Genomic DNA, 14,577 nt, shown 5'->3' with positions numbered 1-14,577 from the left:
CCAGAAGGAAGCCTCCTCTAAAGATGATGCAGGAGAAAGCACGCAAACAGTTTGCTGAAGACAAGCAAACTAAGGACATGGATTACTGGAACCATGTCATGTGGTCTGATGAGACCAAGATACACTTATTTGGTTCAGATGGTGTCAAACGTGTGTGGCGGCAACCAGGTGAGGAGTACAAAGACAAGTGTGTCTTGCCTACAGTCAAGCATGGGGGTGGGAGTGTCATGGTCTGGGGCAGTATGAGTACTGCCAGCACTGGGGAGCTACAGTTCATTGAGGGAACCATGAATGCCAACATGTATTGTGACATACTGAAGGAGAGACTGGGCCGCAGGGCAGTATTCCAACATGATAACGACCCCAAACACACCTCCAAGACGACCACTGCCTTGCTAAAGAAGCTGAGGGTAAAGGTGATGGACTGGCCAAACATGTCTCCAGACCTAAACCCTATTGAGCATCTGTGGGGCATCCTGAAACGGAAGGTGGAGGAGCGCAAGGTCTCTAATATCCACCAGCTCCGTGATGTCGTCATGGAGGAGTGGAAGAGGACTCCAGTGGCAACCTGTGAAGCTCTGATGAACTCCATGCCCAAGAGGGTTAAGGCAGTGCTGGAAAATAATGGTGGCCACACAAAATATTGACACTTTGGGCCCAATTTGGACATTTTCACTTAGGGGTATACTCACTTTTGTGGCCAGCTGTTCAGACATTAATGGCTGTGTGTTGAGTTATTTTGAGGGGACAGCAAATTTACACTGTTATACAAGCTGTACACTCACTACTTTACAAAGTAGCAAAGTGTCATTTCTCCTGTGTTGTCACATGAAAAGATATAATAAAATATTTACAAAAATGTGAGGGGTGTACTCACTTCTGTGAGATTCTTTACATACCTATATGTACAAATCACTGCAGTTTCCAGTCGAAATGAACACTAGAGGCAGTAAAAATCCAACAAATTGTATTCCTTTTCACACAAAGTATGATTTACAGGTACAGAGTTTTGATTAATAAAGGCTAATTATCACACAATTACTTGCAGAATATTATGTTACGACTTTAACAATTTAAAAAATTTTAACATCCTGCACACTTTGAAAACAAAGAAACGCACTGCAAATACAATATCTTTATTTGGTTGTATTGTGAGCATTTGTACCACCTGCTGTCAAATTGATGAAAATGTTTTCTTGATTTGCTGGTGCTTTTTCTATTTGCATGTGTTTTCTGAGCTCTCTCGGCCACCATACAAATCTACATAAGGAAGTAAAAATAGCATGGCTACATCAACAAATGTGTTTTTATATCACTTTTGCATTTGTTAACACTATCGGGTAGGTTTAAGGTTGGGTTTGGTGTAGGAGATATTTCCAATACGACAGAGCATTAACCTTTGGTGACAGGCTATTTGAATTCTGAACAGCTGCAAGACATCAAGCAACATAATAAAAGCACAGCAATTTGTGCATTTACCAATGTAATAAAAACGTGCCACGGTCACGTATTGAACATGTGTTTTAGCGCCACTCTCTGGAAATTTCACTTTGAAACTGCTGCGAAACATGCAGTAAGGTACATAATTATGGTGTATTTTCATGAGCCTTGTTGGATTTTCATTTCTCATTTCATTTTACCAGACTTCATTTTTTTAAAGGAATGATGGAGTTGAGACAGAGGGGGGTTTACCACTGTGTCATATCAACTTTCCTTTTCAAATGCCAATATCACCTGATACAAGACTTCAGCTGCTTATCAGTCCGTAGTCATCATTGTCTGACTCTTATTTTCAATTGGACACAGATCTACTGGCCAGTCAGTCACATTCGCATGTGTCTACGAAACCTGTTGTAGCATATGCAGACTGAGATCTGGCATTGTCTTGATCTATTAACCATGGACTTCCCATGAAAGGCATCTTCTTGATGGCAGTATATGACTCTGTACAATCCCAATATATGGCTCCACCTCAATGGTACCTTCATAAATATGCAATTTACCCATGCCGTTTGTGCTGATGCACCCCCATTCCATGTCTTTGCCATTGACAATTTGTTCCTTCCTGGTAAAGACTGAGATACCTCTTTTACACCCAGTCATGATCCCCTCACAGATTACTAATTCACCATTTTACTGTGGACTATTTTAAAACATATTTTAAAACAGTTTACCATGGATATTGTATAATCTTTTCACTTTTATTATGCCTCTGTGCCAACATTTGTGGAGTGTTGCAGCCATCTTTTTTTTTAAATTTACAAAATACTTTTAAGTTGGTCAGTGAAACATGGATATCTATTCTTTGTACTTCTGTCAATTAAATGAGAGAATTAAAGAGGATTAACAAATCACCAATTCTTGATCTTATTGCATCACAATTGGGGTTGTAGAATAATAAGCAATTTATATGACTGAAATTTGCTTTTCAGAGGATGGTAATATTTTGTGGGTCAGTTTTGCTTTAATGTTATAACTGATAGGGAACTGGAAGGAATTTGTTCTGTATATTGTGTTCATGGGCTGTGAATGACACCTGCTGAATATTATTTCACTGTGCACATATTTACACAAATAATGAACAAGAACAATTGAAGATGTATTTTGAAAGGCACATCAGTAGTATCACTCACTATTGAGGCAGCTGAAATCTGAATGGAAAAACATGACTTCCTGGCCTAATCACTGGTCCATCTGATGAATAAAAATGCATGTTAATATGGGCTACAATTGAGTAAAAAAAAAGCATATTTAGTTTACTATCAGCAAACAATGATTTCAGGTTTCATTTACCTTACGAGAAAATTGTGTGTAATTAATTAATTTTATGCAGTTTACTTGCAAGGTATATATGAAACTCATTTTCTTACAAGTCTCTCCATATAAAAGAGTTGTATTTCTTTCGCTTTTTCCTGTAGACGTTACAGCAAGACATAAAATGAGTCAGTTATTAGTACTTCTCATTTTTGTTACACAGTTTCTTTATTGCAAACAAACTTCTTTTTTGAGGTTTTACGTTCACTGAGCATTTATTTTGCATCTGTCCTGTTTATGAATGTACACATCGATATATATGCACATATATGTGTGTATTATTTTATTTATATAGTAATTTAATACTACTAATAATAGTATTACTACTAATAATAATTTGATACTTTTATATATTTGAAGTTCCCTATCAGTCGGTCACTCCGAGTCACGTCGGTGACCGACGAATTGGGATCTCGCTTAGAGAGACCAATCCACTTCGAGTGTAACTAAACGAGCCAATGCACATTGGCATGCGATTATTGCATCCAGCTGCTGCTGATCACAGCGTGAGTATAAGTAGGCAGCAGGTGCAGCACATATTCAGCTTTTTGCTTTGGAGCCGAGCGATTACATTGTTCTGCTCCTGACGAGTGAATTCAACGAGTTGAGCACGCTCTTTGGGAGACTCTCGTGCTGGCGGTACGGCGCTTCAGCGGCGGTGGTTCTTCCTGTGTCGAGTGGATTGCACACATCAGGTTGCTCTACCCCCTGATTGTGTTGCAAGCGGCCATCTCCCCTGTGCGCTTCAGCACACTGAAAGAGTGATTTCTCTAAAAGAGCATTCACGGGTGCGTCTTTTTAAAGACGACGTTGCATCTGGCAAACTCGACGTTACGTCTTTGTAAAGACGAGCTGGGTCTTGCTACAGACAACGTGTCACCCGTGCGTTTCTGGATGCGGCCGTTTCTGGATGCCGGGTGATGGTCATGATCGCTGCCTCACGTGCCTGGGCAGTAAGCATGCTGAGATAGCATTCGTGGATGAGGCATCTTCTCATGGTGGGAAGATGATCATCTTGGAGTTGCGGGCCAGGCTCCGTTACCTCGACAAAGGGACGGAGCTCTGTTGCCTCTGCCTCGTTCTCGTTCTGGCTGCAGACAGACGGGGACTACTTCAGGCGGTGGCATGGGTAGTCTGAGGATTACAGTAGTGGCAAACCCTCCAGGAAACCAACCCTCGAGGGACCATCGCTCCTCTTGCGCTCCGAAACCAGTTGAGCTGCCAGTGGAATGTGCTGGGCCCTCTACAAGGGGTGCACCAGCAGTTACCCTGGCGCTCCTCCTGACGACCGGATGTCGTTCATTGCATCGGAGGGTGAGCCGGAGCTTTCTGGGGAAGAAGATTTGGCTGTGCTGCTGCTCCTGCAGTAGCAGTGCCTGAGTCGGATCCAGAAATGCCTATGCTTTCCTGGGCCACTGAGAGGGTAGGGCTCGAGTGGAGATCCCACCTTGCCCCGAGCCCTCAAAGTTGGACGACTGGTTTCTCGGGGTAGCTTGCGCTGGTTCTCAGCGCCCTGCCCCAGTGCCTCTCTTCCCGGAGGTGCATGGGGAGCTTACCAGGTCGTGGACGGCACCTTTTACTGCCAGAAACCGCCCTGCTAACTCCTCCCCCTCACCACCCTCGATGGTGGCGCAGCTAGGGGGTATACGGGGGTCCCCCTGGTGGAGCGGTCGGTTGCGATGCAGTTGTGTCCTAATACAGTCTACACCCGGCAGGGCAAACCGTGCCTCCCCGGCCTGTAGGTACTCGTCTGGTCTGTCCGGCGGTGCTTATGTGGCCTGTGGAGAAGCTGCCTCCACCTTACGCTACGGCGTTACTGCAAGTTCTTCAGGCTAAAAGCACTGAGGGACATGCACGGGGGTTGTCACGATCCGGAAGCTCCGAGAGCTTTGTACCACTTCTGACCTCGCGCTACGAGCGACTAAGGTCATTGCCTTCGCATCCGTAGCAGCCTCCAGAAGCGGTGCCGTTGAGCTGGGCGTAGGCAGGCCACGGGACGGACGACCCAGAGAGAAAGAGGACTGCTTTGGGAGGTGGCGGATGCGCCTCCCCCTCCCCCTGTGGAGGGCCGGGTGGAGATTCTCTTGCGCGGTCTCTTGCGCGTTCTCTTGTTTCAAAAATCTCGATAAGAATCGGTTGTCTCTGCCTCTGGGTCCCAAGAGGGCATGGAGAGTCACGGACGGACTAACTCCAGACCGCACTCATCCTCCTCTTTCGCCACCTGGCAGCAGTGGGCAGTTCGAGAGCATCATCAAAGGCCCTACTCACACACCTTCTGCCAAACCACGGAACCAGGTAAGTGTGCACCGCACACTCAGACCCCTTTGGTCCGCCACGGGCCATGTTCCTGTGTTCCACCTCGCTGCCCCGGCTATGTTGGTGGTCCCGCTGTTCTGCTTGTACGTTGTCTGGGTGTCTGCGATTCCCAGCCCGTCTTGCTGGCTCCGGTGGACCATCTGACTCGGCTATGCGGTTCAGTTCCCTCCCAAGTTCAGGGGCATCCACCTCACAGCAGTGAAGGCAGCTGATACTCATGTCTCGTGTGGAGAGATCGCTGTCCTACTGGCGAAGGACGCGATAGAGCCAGTTCCTCCAGGCGATATGAAGACAGGGTTTACAACCCTTACTTCATTGTGCCCAAGAAAGCAGTGGGTTACGACCAATCTTGGATCTGCGCGTCTTGAACCGGGCCCTTCACAGGCTTCCGTTCAAGATGCTCACGGATGGATGGGTCCCCAACTGCGCTGGCACATCCATTGCCTAGAGTACTAGCGACTGCTAGCAGTATGCCTGGCCTTGATCCGTCTCAGGAGGCGCTTACGGAGCAAGCGTGTACTGGTCCGCATGGACAACACTGCGACCGTTGCGTACATCAACCGACAAGGTGGTCTACGCTCCCGTTGCATGTCGCAACTCACCAGCCACCACCTCCTCTGGAGTCAGAAGCATCTGAGGTCGCTTCGTGCCATTCATATTCCGGGCTTGCTCAACCAGGCAGCCGACGAGCTGTCACGAGCTGCGCTCCCGGAGAGTGGAGACTCCATCCCCAGGTGGTCCAGCTGATTTGGAGACGTTTCGGGCCCGCTCAGGTAGACCTGTTTGCGTCTCTAGAGACCTCTCATTGCCAGTTGTTTTACTCCCTGAACGAGGGAACACTCAGCACGGACGCACTGGCACACAGCTGACCGCGGGGCCTTCGCAAGTATGCGTTTCCCCCAGTGAGCCTTCTCGCACTGTGCAAGATCAGGGAGGACGAGGAGCAGGTCCTGCTCGTGGCGCCGTACTGGCCCACTCGGACTTGGTTCCCAGAACTGATGCTCCTCGTGACAGCCCCTCCTTGGCAGATTCCTCTGAGGAAGGATCTACTGACTCAGAGACGGGGCACCCCGTGTCAGACCTCTGGAAACTTCATGTCTGGTCCCTGGACGGGACGCGGAGGTTCTAGGTGACCTACCCCAAGAGGTAGTTGACACCATCACTTCGGCGAGAGCGCCGTCTACTAGACATGCTTACGCCTTGAAGTGGAACCTGTTCGTCGAGTGCTGTTCTTCTCACCGAGAAGACCCCCGGAAGTGTCCGATCAGAGTCGTGCTGTCCTTTTTGCAGCAGGGGTTAGAGCGAAGGCTGTCTCCCTCCACCCTTAAAGTCTATGTGGCTGCGATTGAAACCTGAATATGTGCTGCACCTGCTGCCTACTTATATTCACGCTGTGATCAGCGGCAGCTAGATGCAATAATCGCAATGCAATAATGTGCATTGGCTCGTTTAGTTACACTCGAAGTGGATTGGTCTAAGCGAGATCCCAATTCGTCGGTCACTGACATGACGTCTCCGTTTCCTCCTTCAGGGAACGAGGGTTACATACATAACCGAGACCTTTTCTAATGTGCAACCTTACCTTTCTTCGAGCTCTCTTGAATGAAGTATTGCTTTAATTTGAAGTACCTCTCATGGTCGCTATAGGTACTCTCGTCATCACCTGATCCTTCAGTCCAGCTCACATGTGCGTCCCCCGTCAGCTTCACAAAAAAGAACTGTCCACCTTTATTTCTTTGGTTACCTCCAAAACAACTCGACCCTCCATAATATCTCCACTAGTAAAAGTATTGCTTTCATTAATCGGGTTGTAGTGAAGACTGAGCTCTTTGATGGATTTTGACATTTTAGTTTCTATGACTGTACACTAGACATTCAAATACAGTGCAGCTGGGAGGCTCCTCTCGTGTGTCTGGCTAAAGCAGAATTGACATTTCTATTAAATAAAAGATGGGTTGAGGGTGTGATGCTTCCTACAATTGTCTGGTTAGCAGTCTCTGAGCACTGCATAACATTGGCTATTCCACAGGGTTCTGTAATGTTCAGTTTACTCTAATGGTTAGCCTCTGGTCCTGAGGTTGCCATTGCATGGTGTGTCAACTTCCTAGTTAATTATAAAAATTATATATATTTTTTAATTTTAACAAGTTAATTAATATACCGTTAACACATTTATTACAATTATGTTGACAAATTTCTGTTGGTGTTAGTATTAGTAGTAGCAGGAGCAGCAGCAGTAGTAGGCCTATCATTATTAATAACAACAATAATAATACAGTTAATAACAGTCATAATGATAGTTAGGGTTAGTGAAATACTCATATGTATATATAGTGCTGTCAAAAATAAAAGTTCATGCAATAACATCCAAAATAAAAGTTTTTGTTTATGTAATATATGTGTGTGTACTGTGTATATTTATTATGCATTTATAAATACACACACATACAGTGTATATTTTGAAAATATTTACATGTATTTACATTTATGTATCTATAATTACATAATTTGTATATAGAAATATAATTTAATATACAAATATAACACTTTTCTTAAATATATACATGCATGTAGAGGGAGAAGAGCAGTGGGGAGAGTACGCAGCCCTGAGGAGCTCCAGTGCTGATGGTACGAGTGCTGGATGTGAATTTACCAAGCTTTACTAACTGCTGTCTGCCTGTCAGGAAACTGGTGATCCACTGACAGACGGAGGTGGGAACTGAGAGCTGGGTTAGTTTATTCTGAAGGGTTTCCGTGATGATGGTGTTAAAAGCGGAGCTGAAGTCCACAAACAGGATCCTCACATAAGTCCCTGGTCTGTCCAGATGCTGCAGGGTGAAGTGCAGTCCCATGTTGACTGCATCATCCACAGACTTGTTTGCTCTGTAGGCAAACTGCAGGGGGTCCATTAAGGGTCTGGTGATGTCCTTCACATAAGCCAAAACCAGTCTTTCAAATGATTTTATGGCTACAGACGTTAGGGCCACAGGTCTGTAGTCATTAAGTCCAGTAATTTTGGGTTTCTGTGGAATTTGGAGGCCAAGATAACCTTAAACCCTTTGTCATTTTCTTCAAACCATTCCTGATATTTTTTTGCAATGTGGTAGGGTGCATTATACTGCTGAAAGAGGCCACTGCCACCAGGGAACACCATTGGGGGTGTACACGGTCTGCAGCAACTGTAGGTAGGTGGCATGTGTCAAAGTAGCATCCACATGAATACTAGGACCCAGGGTTTCCCAGCAGAACACTCATCGGAGCATAACACCATTTTTGATGGCCTAACTAACCACAAACATACCAGGAAACTCCCACAAGACTTACCAGTTTTGAGATGCTCAGACCCAGTTGTTGTCTACCAATCATGATTACTTTCTTAAACACAAGTGAATTTAAACATTTGGGAAAGAAATCGGATTGGGAAAGCTTATTTATTCAGATTTCAGATGATGTATAAGTCAGGAAAGCAGCCGGACCTGATGGGATAACCGGCCGTGTTCTGAGGTCCTGCGCCGATCAGCTCGCTGGTTTGTTCACTTCCATCTTTAATGAGTCCCTTGCTACCTCCGTGATTCCCACCCCATTTAAACAATCTGTCATTATCCCTTTGCCAAAGAACAATAAACCCTCTTGCCTGAATGACTATCGCCCTGTTGCCCTCACATCTATAGTCATGAAGGTTTTTGAGAGACTTGTAAAGAGCCACATCTGCTCCTCCATCCCTGATACTTTGGACCCTCTTCAGTTTGCCTATCGCCCAAACAGATCTACGGACGATGCCATCTCTCACGTCCTTCACTCTTCCCTCACACACTTGGACAGCAACAATGGGAATTATGTAAGGCTGCTATTCATTGATTATAGCTCAGCTTTCAACACTATAGTCCCCATCAAGCTGGCATCTAAACTCACAGACCTCGGCCTAAACACCTCACTCTGTGACTGGATTCAAGACTTCCTCACCGGCAGACCTCAAGTGGTGAAAGTTGGCCAGTTCACCTCAAACTCCATCACCCTCAACGTAGGAGCCCCACAGGGCTGTGTCCTGAGTCCCCTGCTCTACTCTCTCTACATGCATGACTGCGTGTCCTCTCACAGCTCCACATCTATTATCAAATTCGCTGATGATACTGTGGTTCTGGGCCTCATCTCCAACAACGATGAGACCGCATACTTGGATGAGGTAGAGAGACTCACATCATGGTGCCTGGACAACTGTCTCTCTCTGAATGTGAGCAAAACTAAAGAGCTGATCATGGACTTTAGGAAGAGACAGCAGCAGCCCTACACTCCTCTTATGATCAGTGGGACCCCTGTGGAGAGGGTGAGTAGCTTCAAGTACCTCGGTGTAAACATCTCCGAGAACCTGACTTGGACTACACACATCCAAACACAGGTTAAGAAAGCCAGACAAAGACTGTACCATCTGCGACAGCTGAGGAAATTCAGGTTCTCACCAGCAATCCTGAAAACTTTCTATTCAGGGACCATAGAAAGTGTATTGACTCAGTGCATCTCAGTGTGGTATGGAAACAGCTCCAATCAGGACTGCAAAGTACTACAGAGAGTTGTGCGCTTAGCTGAGCGCATCTCAGGGTCTGCTCTCCCCTCTCTGCAGGACATCTACCTCAAACGCTGCAAAAATAGAGCTGTCAAAATAATCAAGGACTCAAATCACTATTCACTTTGCTTCCAACCGGTAAGCGCTTCCGTAGCCTGATGGCAAAAACTGAGAGACTTAGGAGGAGCTTCTTCCCCCAGGCCATCAGGCTCCTAAACTCTAACTCTGTGTCATAACATCACACGACTCCATGTATATATCACCATATCAATATCTATTCATAATTTTTCATAATTTTTCTCTACCTCATATTGCTGCTATTTAAATACCCTGGACAACTTTTTGCACATTCTTTTTGCACATTCCTCTTATTACAATTTAAGTCAACAACATACTGACCTGTACTGACCTGCACATTTTTATTTATATTTTTTTATCTTTTATTTTATTTTATTCTCTTATTTTTTCTACTTTTCATTTTCTTAATATTTGTATACATTATAATTGCACTGTCCTTGGAGCGGACCTGACCTACATTTCACTGCTGGTTATACCCTGTATAATTGTATATGTGACAAATAAAAATCTTGAATCTTGATTCTTGAATCTCAGTTTCGAAAAATTTACACTTAAGACTGGTTTTGTGGTCTAGGGTCACATTTTGTAAAAAGTATTGAAAGCAAGACTGAGATGTTTTAATTCTTCATATCACCACAATTATTTTAGCATAATTTCATAGGGTCTGTTGTTACTTTGTCACATTTGATTCTCGAGTAACCAACATGTTATGAAATAATCATAACTCGTACAGAGAAACTCGTACAAACATGTCACATTTTTGCAGTAATGGATAGAGTCTATAGATCATTTCATCATGGATGGAGGTCCAAAGTGCAAATGCAGTACAGTATCAATACAACTGCAGTACTGTCAGCAAAATATATTTCACTAGGAGTGGTTAGAAATAAAGTTGTTTTTTTCCCCCTATCAAGAACTGCTGCTTGTAGACCTTATGCTACAAACAAGCAAGCAGCCATCTTTAGAATGTTGTTTTGAACTTCCATTTTGCAGTACCTCTGTATATTTCTAAAGCACTGCTGTCAAAGAGTTTTAGCAAGTGAAGTGGATTTACTTACTGTAGTGTAGAGTTATCAAAATCTTTGAAATGGATGTCAAAACAAATGAAAGTAGATCTGGAAGATTTTAAAACGAGCGGTTCATACAAAAATCTGTAACATCTTACCTTTGTGTTGCGTTAATATAAACTGAAGACAGAAGACAATGAGTGAAGTACTAAAAAGGGGTGGGGCTACATAAGGTCTATACATTTCCTCAAAGACTATAGAATAGAGTCTTAAAGAGACTTTGATTTCCTGTATACTGAAAAAAGTGCTAAGGTTAAAAGGCACAATAATAGGCACTGAGCTTGCAGATAGAAGGCATGCAGACAAAGTTGTTTGGCTGGTGAAGGAGACTAATAATGCACATTAGGAAAGGATTATTTAGTGCTTTGATTTGGAAACCAGGCTGGATGGCATGTGGATTTGGATAGAACCCTGCAGCAGCTCCTGGATAGGGCAGCACTGTAGGGTCGTACAGATTGGAGTAAAGTCCTGCAGGTGGAGGAGGTATATAAGGCACCAGGATAAGGCACAAGGTTAGGCTGAGGTGGTGGATATGGCTGGAATCCTCCAGGTGGGCCTTGCCAGGGAGGACACTGCTGTTCAAGTGGAAGAATAACCACAGGAAATTTGACTTCTGGATCTGATGCAAAAGACACATCCAGATACACCTGAAAGACAATCGTGTTTTTGCTTTACTCTTCGTTAGAAAGTCTTGTTAAGCTGAACTATTGCTTTAAATATGGCAATACTACAGAAGACAAAATAGCACCTTGAGTTCATACTGCACTTTTAGAATTCTGCAGTTTTCAATGGTGACAGTCAGGTCACGTGGAAGGGCCATGTCCACTTTGAATTTTGACTTTTCTCCAGAAGGGATGCGATCTCTAGTCTCTTTGATTATATCGTTATATGATCTATTAGTGCTCCTGCCAGCGATGAACGTCTGTTGCTGCTTGAGGCTGTACTTTAGCTTGATGTCACGAGATGAAGAGTTGTCAATGTCAACAAAAACTCACCTGCAAAAATTATAAGAATTAGAGAAAACATACATTTCCATTCCATTCAAGTTGCAAATTTAATTTGTGTAAAAACTATATACAGATAAACCAGCGTTTCCATCCAGTGTGTTTAGGGGAACACATGTAGTTACATCTGGAGGAATTGAAGTCAAAGACTTTTGATGTTAGTCTGTGACTTGAGATGCTATATGAAGCTCTGCTGTTATTTTCTTCTCTAAGCAAATTTAGTCCTAAGACCTTTTTAATGCTGATTAATCAGTCTACTCAGCAAATGTATTGACCTCAAGTGAGCGCATATGTTTTTTAATGTGAATTTGGGAAATTTGACAAATGTTCCTTGGTATCATTCAGAATTTTTATGCAATATCTTACAATGTGCATAAAAATATGTTGATGGAAACCTGACAACTGACACTGCAGGCTATCTTCAGTTTAAGCAGCTTTGACAGAGGTGCTTGAGAGCTACAAATGTGACATGATCACCTTGCATATAGCCAGTTTTTTTCAGCTGTTACAGCCAGTGACATTTTTCCTGAGCCAAAAAGTTTCATCATCTTGTCTTGTGTGCCAGATTGTGGTTGCTGTATGAAAAAAACAACAACAACAACATATTGAATTGAGTGAACTAAAATCACACTATATTTCATCTAAGCTCTAAATCACAAACAATTGTTTTAAAATCACATTACTGGTGTTCTGATGACGGTTTATAAAACGGATAGTTCCATTATTTGATAACAATTGGTTGAGATGTGTTCAAAGCCATTGTAAATTACTCTAGAAACACATACCTGTCACCTCATAACATCAGTTTTACTGTGCCACTGCATCTGTGTTGCTAAATTGCCAGACAAACATTGAATCAGAATTACATTGCTTGGTGGATGAATAATATTTATTATGTGTTAATAATTATAATAATTGCTGCTGGTTTAGATTACGAACAAAATAAACATTAAGAACACCTATTGGCTGTCCTAAATGCACTGTAAATGCATCGCTCCTTGGGGCTTAATGCTTTAATAAGAGGCTACATCATCTCTCTATTTATGTGAATTGATAGATGAGTGCTAAAAAGTGAAATATGGTATTATAATTCATACCAGTAAATGATCATTGGTCCCATCATTTCTCAGCACAAAGTTGGGGAAGTCGTGACCTAATGGTTAGAGAGTCGGACTCGTAATCCAAAAGGTTGCGGGTTCGAGTCTCGGGCCGGCAGGGATTGTAGGTGGGGGGAGTGAATGTCCAGCGCTCTCTCCTCCCTCAATACCACGACTGAGGTGCCCTTGAGCAAGGCACCGAACCCCCAACTGCTCCCCGGGCGCTGCAGCTTAAATGGCTGCCCACTGCTCCGGGTGTGTGTTCACGGTGTGTGTGTGTTCACTGCTGTGTGTGTGCACGTTGGATGGGTTAAATGCAGAGCACGAATTCAGAGTATGGGTCACCATCCTTGGCAGTATGTCACTTCACTTATTTCCGTATATGTAGAAGATTGTTGACTTCCAAGGCCTGCTCAGCTTTACTGTCAAGACATGCTTAAAAACTTAAAGAGTTTTAAAATAAAACTCTTTAGTTTCTGACAAGCATTACAGTGCATAATGTCATATAAACAGTATATCTTATGCATAAATATGCATTATGCATTAGCAAAAAGAATGTATATATTAATATGACTGATGTGATTTTTAGAGGATAATAATTTGTGTGTTGATATTGTAACTGAACTGGAAGGAAGTAAAATGCAGCACAATCTTATTCTCTTGCTGTTTCACTCATTTGTTCTGTATATTGTGTTCATGGGCTGTGAATGACACCTGCTGAATATTATTTCACTGTGCACATATTTACACAATATGGAAGAACAACAATTGAAGATGTATTTTGAAAGGCACATCAGTAGTATCACTCACTGTTGAGGCAGCTGAAATCTGAACGTAAAAACATGACTTCCTGGCCTAATCACTGGTCCATCTGATGAACAATTCTATAATATGGGTCACAGTAGTTTTTCAACAAGCATATTTAGTTTACTATCAGCAAACAATCATTTTAGGTTTCAAATAAATTATGACAAAAAGTTATAATTTATTTTATGCAATTTACTTAGTGCAAGGTATATATGAAACCCATTTACTTACAAGTCTCTCCATCTACAAGAGTTGTATTCTTTTCACTTTCTCCTGTAGACGTCACAGCAAGAAATAGAAGTATTAAGTTACACAATTTGTTATAATAATTTGATACTTTTATATATTTGAAGTTTTCTAATGTGCAACCTTACCTTTCTTCGAGCTCTCTTGAATGAAGTATTGCTTTAATTTGAAGTACCTCTCATGGTCGCTATAGGTACTCTCGTCATCACCTGATCCTTCAGTCCAGCTCACATGTGCGTCCCCCGTCAGCTTCACAAAAAAACTGTCCACCTTTTATTTATTTGGTTACCTCCAAAACAACTCGACCCTCCACAATATCTCCACTAGTAAAAGTATTGCTTTCATTAATCGGGTTGTAGTGAAGACTGAGCTCTTTGATGGATTTTGACATTTTAGTTTCTATGACTGTAGCTACACTAGACATTCAAATACAGCGCAGCTGGGAGGCTCCTCTCGTGTGTCTGGCTAAAGCAGAATAGTCCTTCCTGTGAAACAAAACACGGGTTGAAGGGCGTGACGCTTCCTAACTTGCCTGGTTAGCAATCTCTGGACATTGCTTAACATCAGCTGGTCAGCTGTATTTATTT

At 43.2% G+C, this 14,577-nt stretch overlaps 1 pseudogene across 1 annotated transcript; it reads right to left on the bottom strand.

Moving 5' to 3' along the window:
* Positions 1-11,089: 11,089 nt before the first annotated feature.
* On the bottom strand, positions 11,090-14,172 carry LOC306869465 (thioredoxin-interacting protein-like; annotated as a pseudogene). Its single transcript has 6 exons — positions 14,166-14,172; positions 13,976-14,017; positions 12,938-12,993; positions 12,310-12,415; positions 11,585-11,831; positions 11,090-11,483 (listed from the first exon to the last, which is right to left on the bottom strand). The product of its transcript is annotated as a thioredoxin-interacting protein-like (transcript).
* Positions 14,173-14,577: the final 405 nt, after the last annotated feature.

Source organism: Barbus barbus (genome assembly GCF_936440315.1).
Source record: "Barbus barbus genome assembly, chromosome: 5".
Taxonomy (NCBI): domain Eukaryota; kingdom Metazoa; phylum Chordata; class Actinopteri; order Cypriniformes; family Cyprinidae; genus Barbus; species Barbus barbus.
Note: the sequence above shows the minus strand (reverse complement) of the source record. Positions and strands in the feature narration are given on the sequence as shown.